This window comes from Elephantulus edwardii, unplaced genomic scaffold (assembly GCF_000299155.1).
Source record: "Elephantulus edwardii isolate Elephantulus edwardi_28Jun2011 unplaced genomic scaffold, EleEdw1.0 scaffold00018, whole genome shotgun sequence".
NCBI lineage: Eukaryota > Metazoa > Chordata > Mammalia > Macroscelidea > Macroscelididae > Elephantulus > Elephantulus edwardii.
Genome location: NW_006399768.1, coordinates 5,354,052 through 5,368,356, shown reverse-complemented (window position 1 = coordinate 5,368,356; position 14,305 = coordinate 5,354,052).

Sequence of the window (14,305 nt, the reverse complement as noted above, 5' to 3'; positions counted from 1 at the left end):
ACACAAACCCTCAAAGATATGAACTGACTCAGTGACTGGGTTAATGGGGGTAGATGTGTCAGAGACAATAAAGTTGGCTCAGGATAGAGCAAGATACAGAGCTGTTATACATAGGGTTACTATAAGTTGCAAATGATTCAATGGCACATAATAACATGCATGTATGTGTATGTATGTGTGTCTATGTATAGATATGTATACATATATATTGTTGTTGGTTTATGTGCTGTCAAGTCGCCTGCAACTCATAGTGACCCTCTGTACAACAGCTCTAAACCCTGCTCTATCCTGTGCCAACCTTATTGTCTCTAACACACCTACCCCTGTTACCACAGTCACTGAATCAATCCATCTCATCAGGGGTCTTCCTCTCCTGCGCTGTCCCTCCAGCGTCCCAAGGACTGGTCCCTCCTTGCAACATGTCCAAAGTATGTCAGACAAAGCTTCAGAATTCTTACCTCCAAGGAGCAACCTCGTTTAACCCTCTCAGGGATGAACCTGTTCATTCTCTTAGCAGGCCATGGTATATTCAATACTCTTCTCCAATAGATATATGAATATATAAGCTCTCTGGTGGCTGAGTGGTAAGAAACTGCACTGCAATCCTGGGGAAATGCTGTTTGAATGCACCTGCTCCAAGGGAGAAGGATGGGGAAATCTCCTCCTGTGCGATTTACTGTCTTGAAAAATCTTCTGGAAAGTCGGCTATGGGCCATGGTACACAGCAACAAATGGATAGATAAATGATAGACAGATAGCGATAAAGAGAGAGAGAGATGGATAACAGATAGATATAGTCAGTCATCGGGAATGTCTGGATTCTGCAGAGGTTTGTTTTATGGTTCTAGTGAGGATTAGGCTGAAATATTTACTTGTTATTCAGTGTGAGTGGATTGTATTCGACCTTCTATTTAAAAATGCTATGAGTCATCTAGGACCCAACGGCACCTAATAGCAACAATATAGAGAAAGCTGTGTTGGCTTAGAAAATTATGTTACCAAGCCAAAGGTGGGTAATTTTAATCTGCGGCTCTCAAGCCTGGTTTTAATTGTTTTTGGTCAAACATTCTTCTAAGTAGTACAGCATTGGTCTGTCCATTTGCTATATAGAGGTAACTCATGGTTGCAGTGACACTAAACACTGTGACACTGATGTGTCTAATGTGATAATGGTTACCCATGGTGGACAGTGTTTGGAGGAGCTCCCCAACTAAGACAAACTTAGAAACAGGAGTAGCATACACTTCTGAAATAGCTTGCCTCCGTAAACCCCATGAACCTGGACAAATGATGAAAGTTATATAAGTGTTCAGGTCTTTCTTTTATAGGGTCACTATGAGTCATCTACAACTCAATGGCACTTAACAACAACATATATTAGGAAAGGATAGGCTAATTTACTCACACACATTCAGAGAAGCAGATTCTAATCCACAAATTCTGCCCTTTGAGTCTGACCCCTGCCAGCATCTTAATATTCAACCATCTAAGGTGCACTTGATTCAGACTTGATTATTTTTTCAATCACTTGTTATGCTGCTGAGAGCTGGACAATAAATAAATATGACTGAAGAAAAGCTAATGCCTTTAAACTGTGGTGTGGAAGAAGAGTAACGAACCCATGAACTGCCAAAAGAACAAACAGATACGTCTTGGAGAAGCTGCAGCCAAAGTGCTCCTTGGATGGAAGGATAGCAAAGCTTCTTCTCACAAACTTCGGACATGTTGCTAGGAAAGGTTTTTTATTACTTGGAGAAGGACATCATGCTTGGAAAGGTGGGAGAATAGTGAAAGACAGGAAGACTCTCAACCAGGTAGATGGACACAGTGCCTACAGCAATGCTCAGAGATTGTGACACTGGCACAGAATAGAACAGGGTTCAGTTCTGTTCAAATCATAGAGTCACTATGATTCATACTTGATTCAACAGCGCCTAAAAACAACAACATTCTTTTTACCATTTTGTCTGCAACAATATGTATTTCAGATTACCGGTTTGGAATTTTACAAGTCCAGGTAATAATTCATTCATTATCCATAAATTAAAAAAAAAAACACCACAGTGTTTCACTTAATTTGGGAATTTTACCTGTATGTTTGTCACCACATAAACATAAATTTAAACTGCAAACTTCTAGAGTAGAACATATCACATTGAAGGTTGTGGCCTGAGTGGCCCTGGTTCTTATAACTAGAAAATATTGGGATCCAGAGCTAGATCTACCCACTGATGTTTGGTAGGCTCTGGAGGTGAAAGTCCTGCTAACAGAGAAAGAAAGATTTCATTGCCAAGAACAGGGCTATACCTCATTGAGATTCAAGGCAAATTAACAAACAGGAGACTTGAAAGATGGGTTCTTGTTAATCACGGCTTTTATGGTTACACATAACAGAAACCAACTCAATCAAACAAGAAAATTTTGTTCAAGTAGTTGCAGTGTCTAATTGAACGCAAAGCTCTTTCCAGTAACTGGAGAGTCATCAAATCTCTTTCTCTCCCTCTCTTCCCCTCTCCTTTCAGATCTCAAAGTTTACAGCATGGAGTTACAGTCTCTCCCAGGGACTGACTCAGTATGCCCATTCTAAATTCCCTGGGAGAGATTCTGAAAGTCTTGCTTGCATCAGATGATTCTATCATATCTGCCAAAGGCCTATACCTGAGCTAAGGTTAAGTTTTCAGGAAAAGGGATTATTGTGAGAATATTCACTGTAAACATCTCAACTACTGAAAGATCACAAGTCTAGAACCAAAATAAACCCATGTTGTGCTAAAGCACAGGGGGCATGTGGCAGTAGAATTACTGAAGTAGTTTCCTCCTCAACAAAAAGTAGTTTTTTCAAACTCAGCCCCAACGATGGAGATTAAGTGGCCCCAGCTGTGGAGAGAGAAAGAGGTAAAGTTTTGGAACCCTGCCTAGCAGGCTTATCCTAAATATTTGTGCAATCCAGAGCAAGAATGTAAAGGCTCTTTCCTGGTTTGCCTAAATAGCTCAAGTCAAAACTCAAGTTTGTAGAAGTAAATAAAATGGTTTGTCCCCCTAGCTCGATAGAAAATACCTTCATAGTGACCTGGAAGCCAGGTTCAATTTAAAATTCTCAGATTCCTCAGAGTTTCACATTACAACATAGTAACATAAGGCATTTGAGGTTAACAGTCATCCCACCTCTTCTGTGCAATCTCTGGCATTCGAGCAGGACCTCAAATGTATACATAGACACTTAATCCCACATACACAAGCTAAGCCAAAGGGAGCAGCACAGACCCGGAAGATGGGCTTTGAGCTATCTTGTCAGAGAATTTCAGCATCCTTTATACCAGAGCATGATACAGAATAGGATTTTTCAACCTCTGCACTTTAAACATTTTGAGTTCCATGCTTCTTTTTTGGGGTTAGAGATATTGAGATTTTGTTCAATGGATATTTAGTTTTGTCTTCTTGACCTCTACTTACTAGATGGCCATAGCAAGCCACTCTGTACCCACCAAAGTTGTTACACTAAAACCATGTCCAGATATGACTAAACGTCTCCTAAGGAACAAAAACTCTTAGATACATTGGCCTAGAAGAGAAAAAAAAATGTGCCATAGCAAGTTGTGGAGGAAGAACATGGCTGGTGTGAAGAATTCTCCAACATATAGAGACCAAATCAAAGACATCAAAGACATTGTCTCCAGGCTTAAGCATTATTCATGGGATCAAAGTCCTTTGCTGTTGTTGCTTGGTACTTTTGAGTTGACACCAACTCATAGCAACCCTGTATACAGTAGATTGAAATTTTGCCTAATTCTGCACCATCTTCATCATCTCCACTATGCACAAGCCCATTGTTGCCGTCACTGTGTCAATCTATCTCATTGAGGGTCTTCCTCTTCTTTGCTGACCCTCCACCATACCAAGCATGATGTCATTTTTTCAGAGACAATCCCTCCCAGAAACACATCCAAGTATGTGAGATGAAATTTCACTCTATTTGCCTCTAAGAGGCATCCAGGTTACATTTTTTTCCATAATAGATTTGTTTGTTCTTTTGACAGTCCATGAGACATCCAACATTATTTTCCAACACAACAGTTCAAAGGCACCAATTGCTTCTTGATCTTCACTATTCAGTGTCCAACTTCCACATGGATAGTAAGTAATTGAAAATACAATAGCTTTGGTAAGGCACACTTTAGTTTGTAAAGTGATAACCTTGCTTATTAGCACTTTAAAGAGGTCTTTGGCTGCAGATTTGCTCAAAGCGACACTTTTTTTTTCTTGTTTCTTGAGTGTTGCTTCCATGAGAGTTGATTGTAAACCAAAGTAAAATTAAATCGTTGACAGTGTCAATGTTTTCTCCATTTATTATGATGTTACCTATTGGTACAATTGTGAGGGTTTGCTGCTTTTTTTTTCCTCAACATGGAAGTGTTATCCATATTGATCTTCTTTCAGTAAGCATTTTCAAGCCTCATCGCTTGATCACTTGGAGAGCATTAAATACTTTGCAAAGGCAAAAATGTATAATGTATTTTAGTAGCAATAATGCCAGACTCACGATTTTCTACCTTCACATAATTATTTTATCTGATTTCCCCCAAAACGCAGCAAGGCAACTGCCCTTTCCCCCCCCCCAATTTTATATTGGTTTGCATACAAAATTCATATATACTGTGTTTCATTCATGTACATCGTGTTTCTCTCATTCCTTCATTTACATTGTGTTTCATACAATCATTCATATACATTGTGTTTTATAAAATTAATCACCATTACTCATGCCTATTATTACCACATCTTTTCAGATCCCTACTGGGTCTTTCCTAATTACTTCGCCCTCCCCTCCACCCACTACGTCATCCTAGTGATTTCTTCCCATCCCCCCACTCTGCTCCTCTACCCCATTCTTCATCCTCTTTTGGATTTGTATACACATTTTGCTACTTATTTTTACAATAAAGGTCTCATGCAGTATTTGTTCTTATGAGACTGAGTTATTTAACTCAATATAATACTCTCCAGACTCTCTCATGTTACAGAATTATTTACAATGTATTTTACACAATTAAGTATTTTACAAAATCCTTGCTCCTGCATGTTGCATAGTATTCTATTTGTGTGAATGTACCATAATTTCTCAATCCATTTGTTTGTTGATGGGCATTAGGGCTGTTTCCATTTTCTTGCTACTGTGAATAAAACTGCTATGAACATAGGTGTTCAAATCTCTATTTGTATCTCAGTTCTATGTTCTTCAGGGCATATTTCTTGTGTCATATGGGATTTCTATGATCAGCTTTTTTAGGAAACACCAAACTGCCTTCCAGAGTTGTACCATTTTACAACCACACTCATAATGTATGAGAGTTCCAATCTCTCCAAATCCTTTCCAGGTGCTTACCTTGGTCCTCCAAGTGATGTCCTTGCTAAAGGCAGTCTAACTCAAGTTTCTATTTAATCTATATCTGTTGCTGCTCAGTAACTAGCAAGTGATCATAAAGAATACCACAGGAAATGTTGTCTTCTGTTGGACAAAATATTCAAGAGATGAAGAGAAGTTGATTCCTAACTTTATTACCAAAACTCACATCAAAAATTCCTATCATCCTTAAGTTTCCATATTCTGAAGTCACTAAATTCATTCATCATCACAAGTATAACTAAAATGAGAAATTGTTTTAAGGCAGTAAGGATTTTGTCTGTGTAACTAAGCAAAGACCATAGTAATGAGTATAAAAATTAAAAGACATCCAAGTGTGATTAGCTTCAGAGCTACCATCCTTTAAGTGCAGAGGCCACAACTGCCCCATTCTGGAGCTAGCACAGTGCGTCATAAACAAGAAGCACTGAAGAAACTTTGTGAGTTAATACATAGTCTTGACTAAGTCTAGATAACTTTAATTCAGGAAATGCTTTATGAGATTCCTGGATAATCTCTGTAACATTGTATTTACCTTTAGCAATCTAAAGAACCTGTCTACAAGAGAATATTTTTAAATGTATGACATTTAAAAGTTTTTTAAAGAATTACTTTTACACTTTTAAAAAGAAATTTGATGTTGTACACTCCAGATTAAGAAATGCACCGAGCAGGACTAATTAAGCATGTGGTGTCAGAAAGCTGAAATGCATTAATAAATACATTTGCATGCACTGGACTAAGGGTAATAGTACACAAGGGCAAAGGTTAAACAGTTGGAGGCCCTGTTTTAATAGCAGACCTGAACTGTTATTTAAATGTCACAAATGTCAGTGTTCGTCTTCAAATGGTATTACAGTAGGATTAGTGTCCTAAGCCTTGTTCCAATTTATGGAGAATCAGGGAGAATGATTCTCATCAACTTGGTCCAAAGCAGGAGATGATTGATTTTCCTTTACCACTCACTCGGCTTTTATGACTTTTCCAGACCCTACCATTCCCAGCCTGCACTGTGGATGGAAACCGCCAGACCTGCTTGGAGGCCATATGTGCAGTGAATCTGAAAGAGTTATGGCTCACCGAGAAGCCAACCAAGAAAATGCTGCCACTCTTAGCCTCCTTCACCCAGCCAGAGCTCCCTGTGGTTATCAGAACCAGCGGTGGCTTCAAACCTCAGAATAGGTGGGAGCTTCAAACCTCAAAATAGGTGGGAGACGAGCCAGCCCAATTCTTCTACCCAACCTGCTAAAGACAGAACCACCAGAACCAAGGCAATGCAATCTGCTTCTTCATTACCTTCATTTGTCGTTGTTATCTAGGAGAAGGGACATGATTCTAAGGGTCTTCTAATCTTACTATTTGTCATTCACAGTAGTGAAACTTTTTTAATTGTTGTTGTTATGTACAGTCGGGGTGAAACCAACTCATAACTGGCCCACAAGAAGATTTTCAGAGATTCGCACAAGAGATTGCTCAGTCTCTCTTCTGCAGAGCAGCTGGTGGATTTGAATCTCTTGCCTTTGACTTGGCAGCACAACTCTTTACAGCTAAGCCAACAGAGCTCCCTTATTTTTGTTGTTGTTGTTGTTGTGTATGGTAGAGTCAGAACCAACCCATAGCTGACTCTCCAGTGGGTTTTCAGAGACAGTTAATAGCAAGGGAGGAGATTGCCCATCCTTCTCTAGCGGAGCAACTGGTGGCCTCGAACCCCGTGCCTGTGGGATTGCAGCGCAGTTTCTTGAGCTCTTCTTGAGCTCTCGTTTGAGCACTGCTTTTCTCTCATATTTCATACCATTATGTCCACTGACCAACTCATAGCACAACACTACATGTACTGCTCCACACTGGCAACGTTTTCTTCCTGTCTTAAATAGTCTTTTGGTAGTATGAAGCACTGACTCTTGACTACTAACCTGCATGTTAAAAGTCCAAACCTACCCAGCAGAAATGCTAAAGAAAGTCCAGGTGACCTGCTTTCATGAAGATTACAGACAAGAGTTCAGTTCTTGGTGTTGCCTTGAGTCAAAATCAATTCTAAGACCTCAAGCTTGGCTCTTTTGCTTTCCTTATATGTAATGCGCATTAGACAGAGCAGCTAATATACCCGGAGCTTTCTGAGGTAGGTAGGTATCTTCTTTTAAATGGTGAAGATAAAATTGAAAAGTCTCACAATCTAGCAGGGAATTTTAACTCAAAGTTACTTGATTCCAAGCAGGTCTTATTTAAGTAAATGAGGTGACTTTACAGAAAAGGATGAGGTTAAAAGACCTCAACATCACAGAACTTCATCCCTTAAAGAATCGTCTGCTTTGGGCAGATGGTGACAACTCAAGGGGCTCTAGGATTTGAGGCACCAGCATTCATCAAGACCTAGCTCCATACCTTGAAACCCATCAGATGAGAACATAGTCTGTCCCTGACATAGCCTTTCCCTCTTTGTATCTTCAAACAGAAACGGAAGTGATTTTCAAATAGAAACTGAAGCCTTGATCCCCACAAAGAGCACACGGGGAGTGAAAGAGGAGCGCTAGAGACCGTCTCTTTGTCCTCATAAAGCTTTCCACAGGGTTAGCAAAACATGGCAGCCTCAGAGAGAACAAAGAGAAGAAGCTACTTTTCTACTTTAGCCCTTTCCATCTCTTAGTCCTTTGAGATTTGCTGTAATTTTAGAAAGGAAATGAACTTCTTGTTGTTCTGGGGTTCGTGTGTGTGTGTGTGTGTGATGTGAGAAGGATACATGAGGCCCTAGAGTCCACACTAAAAATATTTGAGAAAATATCCACTGCAAGGTAAGGAATTAGCTCTGAATTAACATCTCTAGAAAGCAAACATTCAGGCAGCCAGTCACCTCTCCACTAAGCTGGAAAGGAGGTGGTCTGTCTGTCATTCCTTTCTTTATTGAGTGTTCAAATGACACAAATAAATGATAACATAGACACCTGCTGTTGGACTTTATTGACCATTAATGAAATCACTCAAAGTACCATGAGAAGAATGTAATATTGAAAAACCTTTATTCGCAATAACTATCATAGCCTTCATTTCTGTGAACATAAAATGTATTGAGTACCTACTAGGTGTTAAACATTATTGGGAAAATTCACATATTTGGTATTTTTTCTCCAACCCGGCCGTCTTAGATAGGTGATATTGTTAGCTCCTTTTACAGAAGAAAAAATTTTGCTCAGGAAAGCAAAGCAACTTTTCCCAAGTCCAATTGCTGAAAGACTCTGAACTGAGGTCTTTTGATTCCAGAACATTTTATCTTTCACTTCATGCTGGTTCTTGTTAACATGGGCAGTTAGCAAAAAGGGGATGGTGAAAAGGTCATTACATATATATTTTATCCTGAAAGTCTTTGCTTAAGTTAAACTTATCAACACTAGCATTTTCAGTTAAATCTACACATGTGTAAAGAGCTATCTCTTCAGATTTTTAAAAAAAGGTTGATTTTAAAAGTTAAACAAAAGAAAGAGTTTTTCATTTACTTTTCAAGGAGAAGAATGAATTGCAGGGGAGGGGAGTAGGAAGGCAGAGAAGTGCAACAGTGAATGACGGGAAACCCAAAGTCTGTAAACTTTCATTTAAATTCATAAAAAAAAGAAAGTTAAATGGGAACTATAAGGGATAGCAGGCTTATGTTAAGGAAGGGGGAATGACTAATAGAAGGAAAATGAAAATGGTTGCACAACTTGAAGAATCAATCAATCATGTAATCAATGCACTTCAAAATGGTTGATTGGTGTATGCCTTGTTGTATATATATCCTCAGCAAGAGCAACAAAATTAATAATCCATTATTCAAAAATTAACATTTTGTATCATGGTCATCCATCATGTTACTCTATATCATCAAATATATTTAATAATAATAAAAGCTTCACTTTTCTAAATAAGAGCTGCAACATGAATTGGTATGTGCCCACTCAATGGTTGGGTTTTTTTATTGATATTTTAATGGAAGTTTACATAAACTTGGATTTCCATTCATTCATTGTTGCACAATTTCTTCCCTTCCTCCCCACCCACCAGTTCACTTTGTTATGCACCTCTTATTCTGGATTGTTGTAATGCAAGTAATACCTAATTATATATTTCTTTTAGACAGTTCTTTCCCTCATCTATCTAAAGTGCTCGTTATTTATCCCCTTTTCTTATTTTCCCCTCAATCCCCATGTCAATCCTGTGGCATTATGCAGTATTTGTCCTTTTGTGACTGAGATATTTCACTCAGCATATTTCATCTCCAGGGTGACCAATACCATTTGACCCAGAAATTGCACTACTGTGGATATACCCTAAAGAAACCAGAACTGCTAAATAAACAGATATGTGCACACTCATGTTTATTGCTGCTTTGCTTATAATAGCAAAGAGATGGAAGCAATTCAAATGTCCATCAACAAAAGAATGGATAGAGAAGCTGTGCTATAGTCACACAATGGAATACTACTCCACACTGAAAATAAGGAACTCATAAAATATTACACTCAATTACTTTTGCAGCATTATTTGCATTAGCAAAGAGATGGAAATAACTCAAATGTCCATAATAGAAAAATGGCTAAAGAACTATAATAAATTTACACAATGGGGTACTATGCAACACTAAAAAATTTGTAAAAAACTACGAAACATGGTTAATCCAAAGGAATTGCTGTTGTTATGTGCTGTAAAGTAGCTTGTGACTCTTGGTGATGCTATGTAGGAAAGCTCTGAACCCTATTCTATCCTGTGCCAACCAAAGGAAATTATACTAAGTAAAATAAGTCAGGCATAAAGTCCGTATTCTGTGATCATCCAGTGAGTGGTTAATACTGTGCTGTGATTATAGCAACTTCTACTCAAATCCAAATCATAGCAGTCCCTGGTATTCTTTTGGGAGCTTAGTCCACAGGGAGGTGCTCTGGTAACCCAAGGGTCTTTTCTGTGGCTTTTCCAGTCCACCAGTGGCGCCACAGGAAAAAGCGAGACAATTTCCTTCTGTGCAATTTCAGCCTCAGAAACTAAATGTATGGTTAGCTAGGAGTCTAATTTGACTCACAACTAATGAATTTATTTGGTTAAGTTGTCAGTCACAAAATGACACTTTGCTATAACTATTGGTATAAAACCATTTGAACAATTTGGTATTAAAACTAACAAGTCTGCCCTGAAGAGAGTGAAGCCAAGCTATTCCTTGGAGGCAAGGATTTTGAGGCTCCATCTCACATACTTTGGGCATGTTGCCAGGAGGGGCCAGTGCTTGGAGAAGGACATCATGCTTGGTAGGGTTGAGGGACAGAACAGGAGAGAAAGCCCCCAGATGAGACAGATTGACACAATAACTGAGATAATAAGAGTACGTGTGTCAGAGAAAGTGAGATTGGCCCAGGATAGAGCAAGGTTAAGAGCTACTGTGTATAGATAGCAGGTGACTCGATGGCACATAACAACAAAAACATTATTAAAAAGCTAAGTTAAGGGAGCTCTGATGGCCTAGTGGCAAAAAGCTGCACTGAAATCCCAGAGGTACGCCGTTCGAATCCACCAGATGCTCTGCTGGAGAAGGAGGGGAAATCTCCTGTACTAATCAGATCCAATTTGACAGTACACATACACAAGAAAAAGATATTTTTTTAAAAAGCTCAGTTAAGATTTACACAAAGAATCATTCTTAAATGGTTAGAAGGGATGGGAACACAGAGGAAGAGGTTAGTAAAAATTAATAAGTAAACTGGATGGGGGTAAAAGGCAGTATAAAATGAAATCTGATCAGGTAGTATAATGAATTAACTATATTCATCAAATATGATTATAAAACAATGTAAATAAATGATTGAATAAGGAAGTAATATTATTTGTAAACTTACACTCAAATTAAAAAAAAAAACCCAAACAACTTCACTTTGCTTCTATAGACAAAATCTTATTGATTGTGGTAATTTATTCTATTAAAGTCTCCCGGTTTTAATAGTTTATGTATATACACACACTAATTGGATTTGAGTGAGTGTAAAGAAAGACAGCAGAATTCAACCAACTCACTGTTGAAGTACTTTTAAGGTATGAGTCAGACCTTACAGACTTTTTAAATCTACCTTTTAAGAAAAATTACTTTTAAATTTAAAGAAGACTCGACTTTTACATGCTAAATATTTTACATAAAAAAATAGAGTTCTAGACATAAATGGAAAAAATCATAAAATCATTTCTACTCTTTTACTAGATGTAAACACTAGAAAAGAACCTAATACATATTATCTTCTTGACTAATTTGTCAGAAAAACCATAAAAATCTTTTTGAACTGAAGTTCAAATTTATGTTTTAAATGGTCAAACTTTTATCATTAGAGCTATGACAGAAATCTTAATGCCCTGATCACTTCCCCCCCCCTTTTTTTCATGCTATTAAACACCTAAATCTCTCCTAAAAATGCCTGGAAATTATTTGGTCCAAGGAGTGAATAATACTGCCTGTGTATCTGTTATACTGGAGAGAAGAAGAAATTGAGAAATGGTGGAGTCTGGTTTGAGGGCAGTGAAGTACAGCGGGTATGGTGGTAGGGAGAACCACAGTCTCAAAAAAAAAAAACTGTTTGGGCTACAAAAAGGGCTCTTAAGCTTGTAACAAAAATCCAATTCAATTCACAAATTAACCTTTTTTTAGTTCACGGATAATCTGAAAGTAATGTCTACATTAAACTAGGAAATAAAACCATTCAATTAAGGAATTAAAAATATCAATATGAACTGAGAACTTTCTGATGGCAAATGTATAATAATAGCTCTTTTGTTAATTTATAAAATAAGTCCAGGAACTATTTTGATAGATTAATACTCAAATGAGAAGCAAGTTAAATTTTTCCAGCACAGTCTGTTTTCTTGAGCACCAAACAGAAAGTTGCAAATGTACCCAGTGGATAACAATCTCTACACTGTTAGATTTTAGCAGGTGGAATTCCAGCTTGCCAAAGACTTTAAATAAGGAAACTGCTCTTCAGCCATCTCCAGATGACCCAGTCTTTATTTGGTGAACCAAACACTGTAGGAAGATTGTCCTTAAGTATGTGATTCAATCTTGAACCAATCTTTTGTTTTGAATTACATTCCAGAGAGGTCTTTATTAGTTATTTGCTAGACAAATAACTAAATGGTTCATTATAAAATGCATAAAGGAGGACCTATGTAATATCAGTAAATGGTGAGCTTGAGTTTTCTAAAGACAAGATCTTCTGCATATTCATCCAATTTACCCAGAAGACAATAATGAGAATTACTAGGTATTTACATCAAAGAGAAACAGTCTCTTCATTAAACAGAATAAAATAATGTAAGTTTTACACAGAGGTAAATTATTCCATTGTAGCATTTTCTTCTACTATGTCTTAAAATGTTTTACTTCAACTATTATATGTAATTTCCTAAAAAACTGTCTTCCTGGACACAAAAATAGTTATATGTGTCATATTAACTCAGTAACGCATGAAGAGATAAGCAATAAAACATTTAATATCGGGTCACAGTGGTTATTCACAACTGAATAATTAATTGCATGTCACACAATGCATGATAGTTATCTGTGTTTTTGAGGCTACAGCTGAGGAATTATTGGTCTCCCTTATCTGAAAGACCATATGTAGTGTAAGATCAAAGGAAGCAATAATTATGCAGGAAATGGCATCTCAAGGAGGAAAGAAGTCCTCTGAAGATGAGAAACTGATTCATAAAGTTCAAGATAGTAAGTACTGAGTATCATTTTAAGTTACTCAGCTGGATCAAACACTTCTAAGCAATAGGTTTAGTAGGTCTTTTGGAGCAGAAATAAACATTTTAAAAGTATCAAATTGACAGATTAATTAAGACTCTTTCCAAGGACTGAAAAAAACACATGATGCTCTTTTCAGTTATGTTTTTTAAACAAATTCTATAACAAATACAACATGATCATCTAACGTTGCTTCCCTGGGAGAAAAGATGGATCTTGAAGTGCACTCCAGAAGCCTTTGCAGACCGATCCTGATCTCTGAACTCAGAGGAGACAACAGGGGGGGAATCCCTGGGTCCCTATGAATTGGTGACAGTCAATGTTTTCTGAATTGTCATTCTCTGGGAGTATCAAGTATGAAAACAGTAAGTACCTGGAGCAGATTAAGAGACAGTTCAAATCTACAGTTAGTCATTGAATAAAGTACAAAATCCGATTCTTTTGATTATAAGCCATCCTTTGATTATATTGCCATCCTTAAAAACCTACAGAAACAAAAAGTGCCTTCATTCACAATCAAGGTATGTGGAGTCCATTGTTTTGCCTCTTAAATAAATACAACACAATAAGCAAAGGTTGCCGTTATAAAATCAGAAAATTAGAAATCTTTTCATCAGCATGCCCCTCTATACTTCAGTACTTTAATAAATGACTCTTCATTCCCTATTTTACTTTTCTTTGCGTCTACTTTTGCAAATATAGTGATGTTTCCTACAGTTTTTATTTCTTTCTATTACTCTCTGGAATATTCTATGAGCACTTTAGGTCTCACCGTTTTGATTGCCTATTGGTACTAGGAGGAAATCTCTGTAAATTTTGTCACTTCAGTAAACCAACCACTTCAGGATTTAATCTCCTAGCTATGCCTACAAGATAACAACTGCAAATATTATTCTCCTAATTTAAAATACAGCCTTTAAGAAAACTATTTCTTCCCTTTCTATAATGTTGGACAAAGGCTGGAACAATTATAATATAAATTAGTTCTACAAAATTTCCTCTCTACAGGAAAATAATCTCAAGACAAACCACTTGCTGCTTCACATTTTTAAATTTTAGAGGCAAGAATAGTAAAACTTCATCTCACATTTTTCAGATGTTTTGTCACAAAGGGCGAGTCCTTTGAAAAAGATAGCAAACTGAGAAAAGTAGTTATT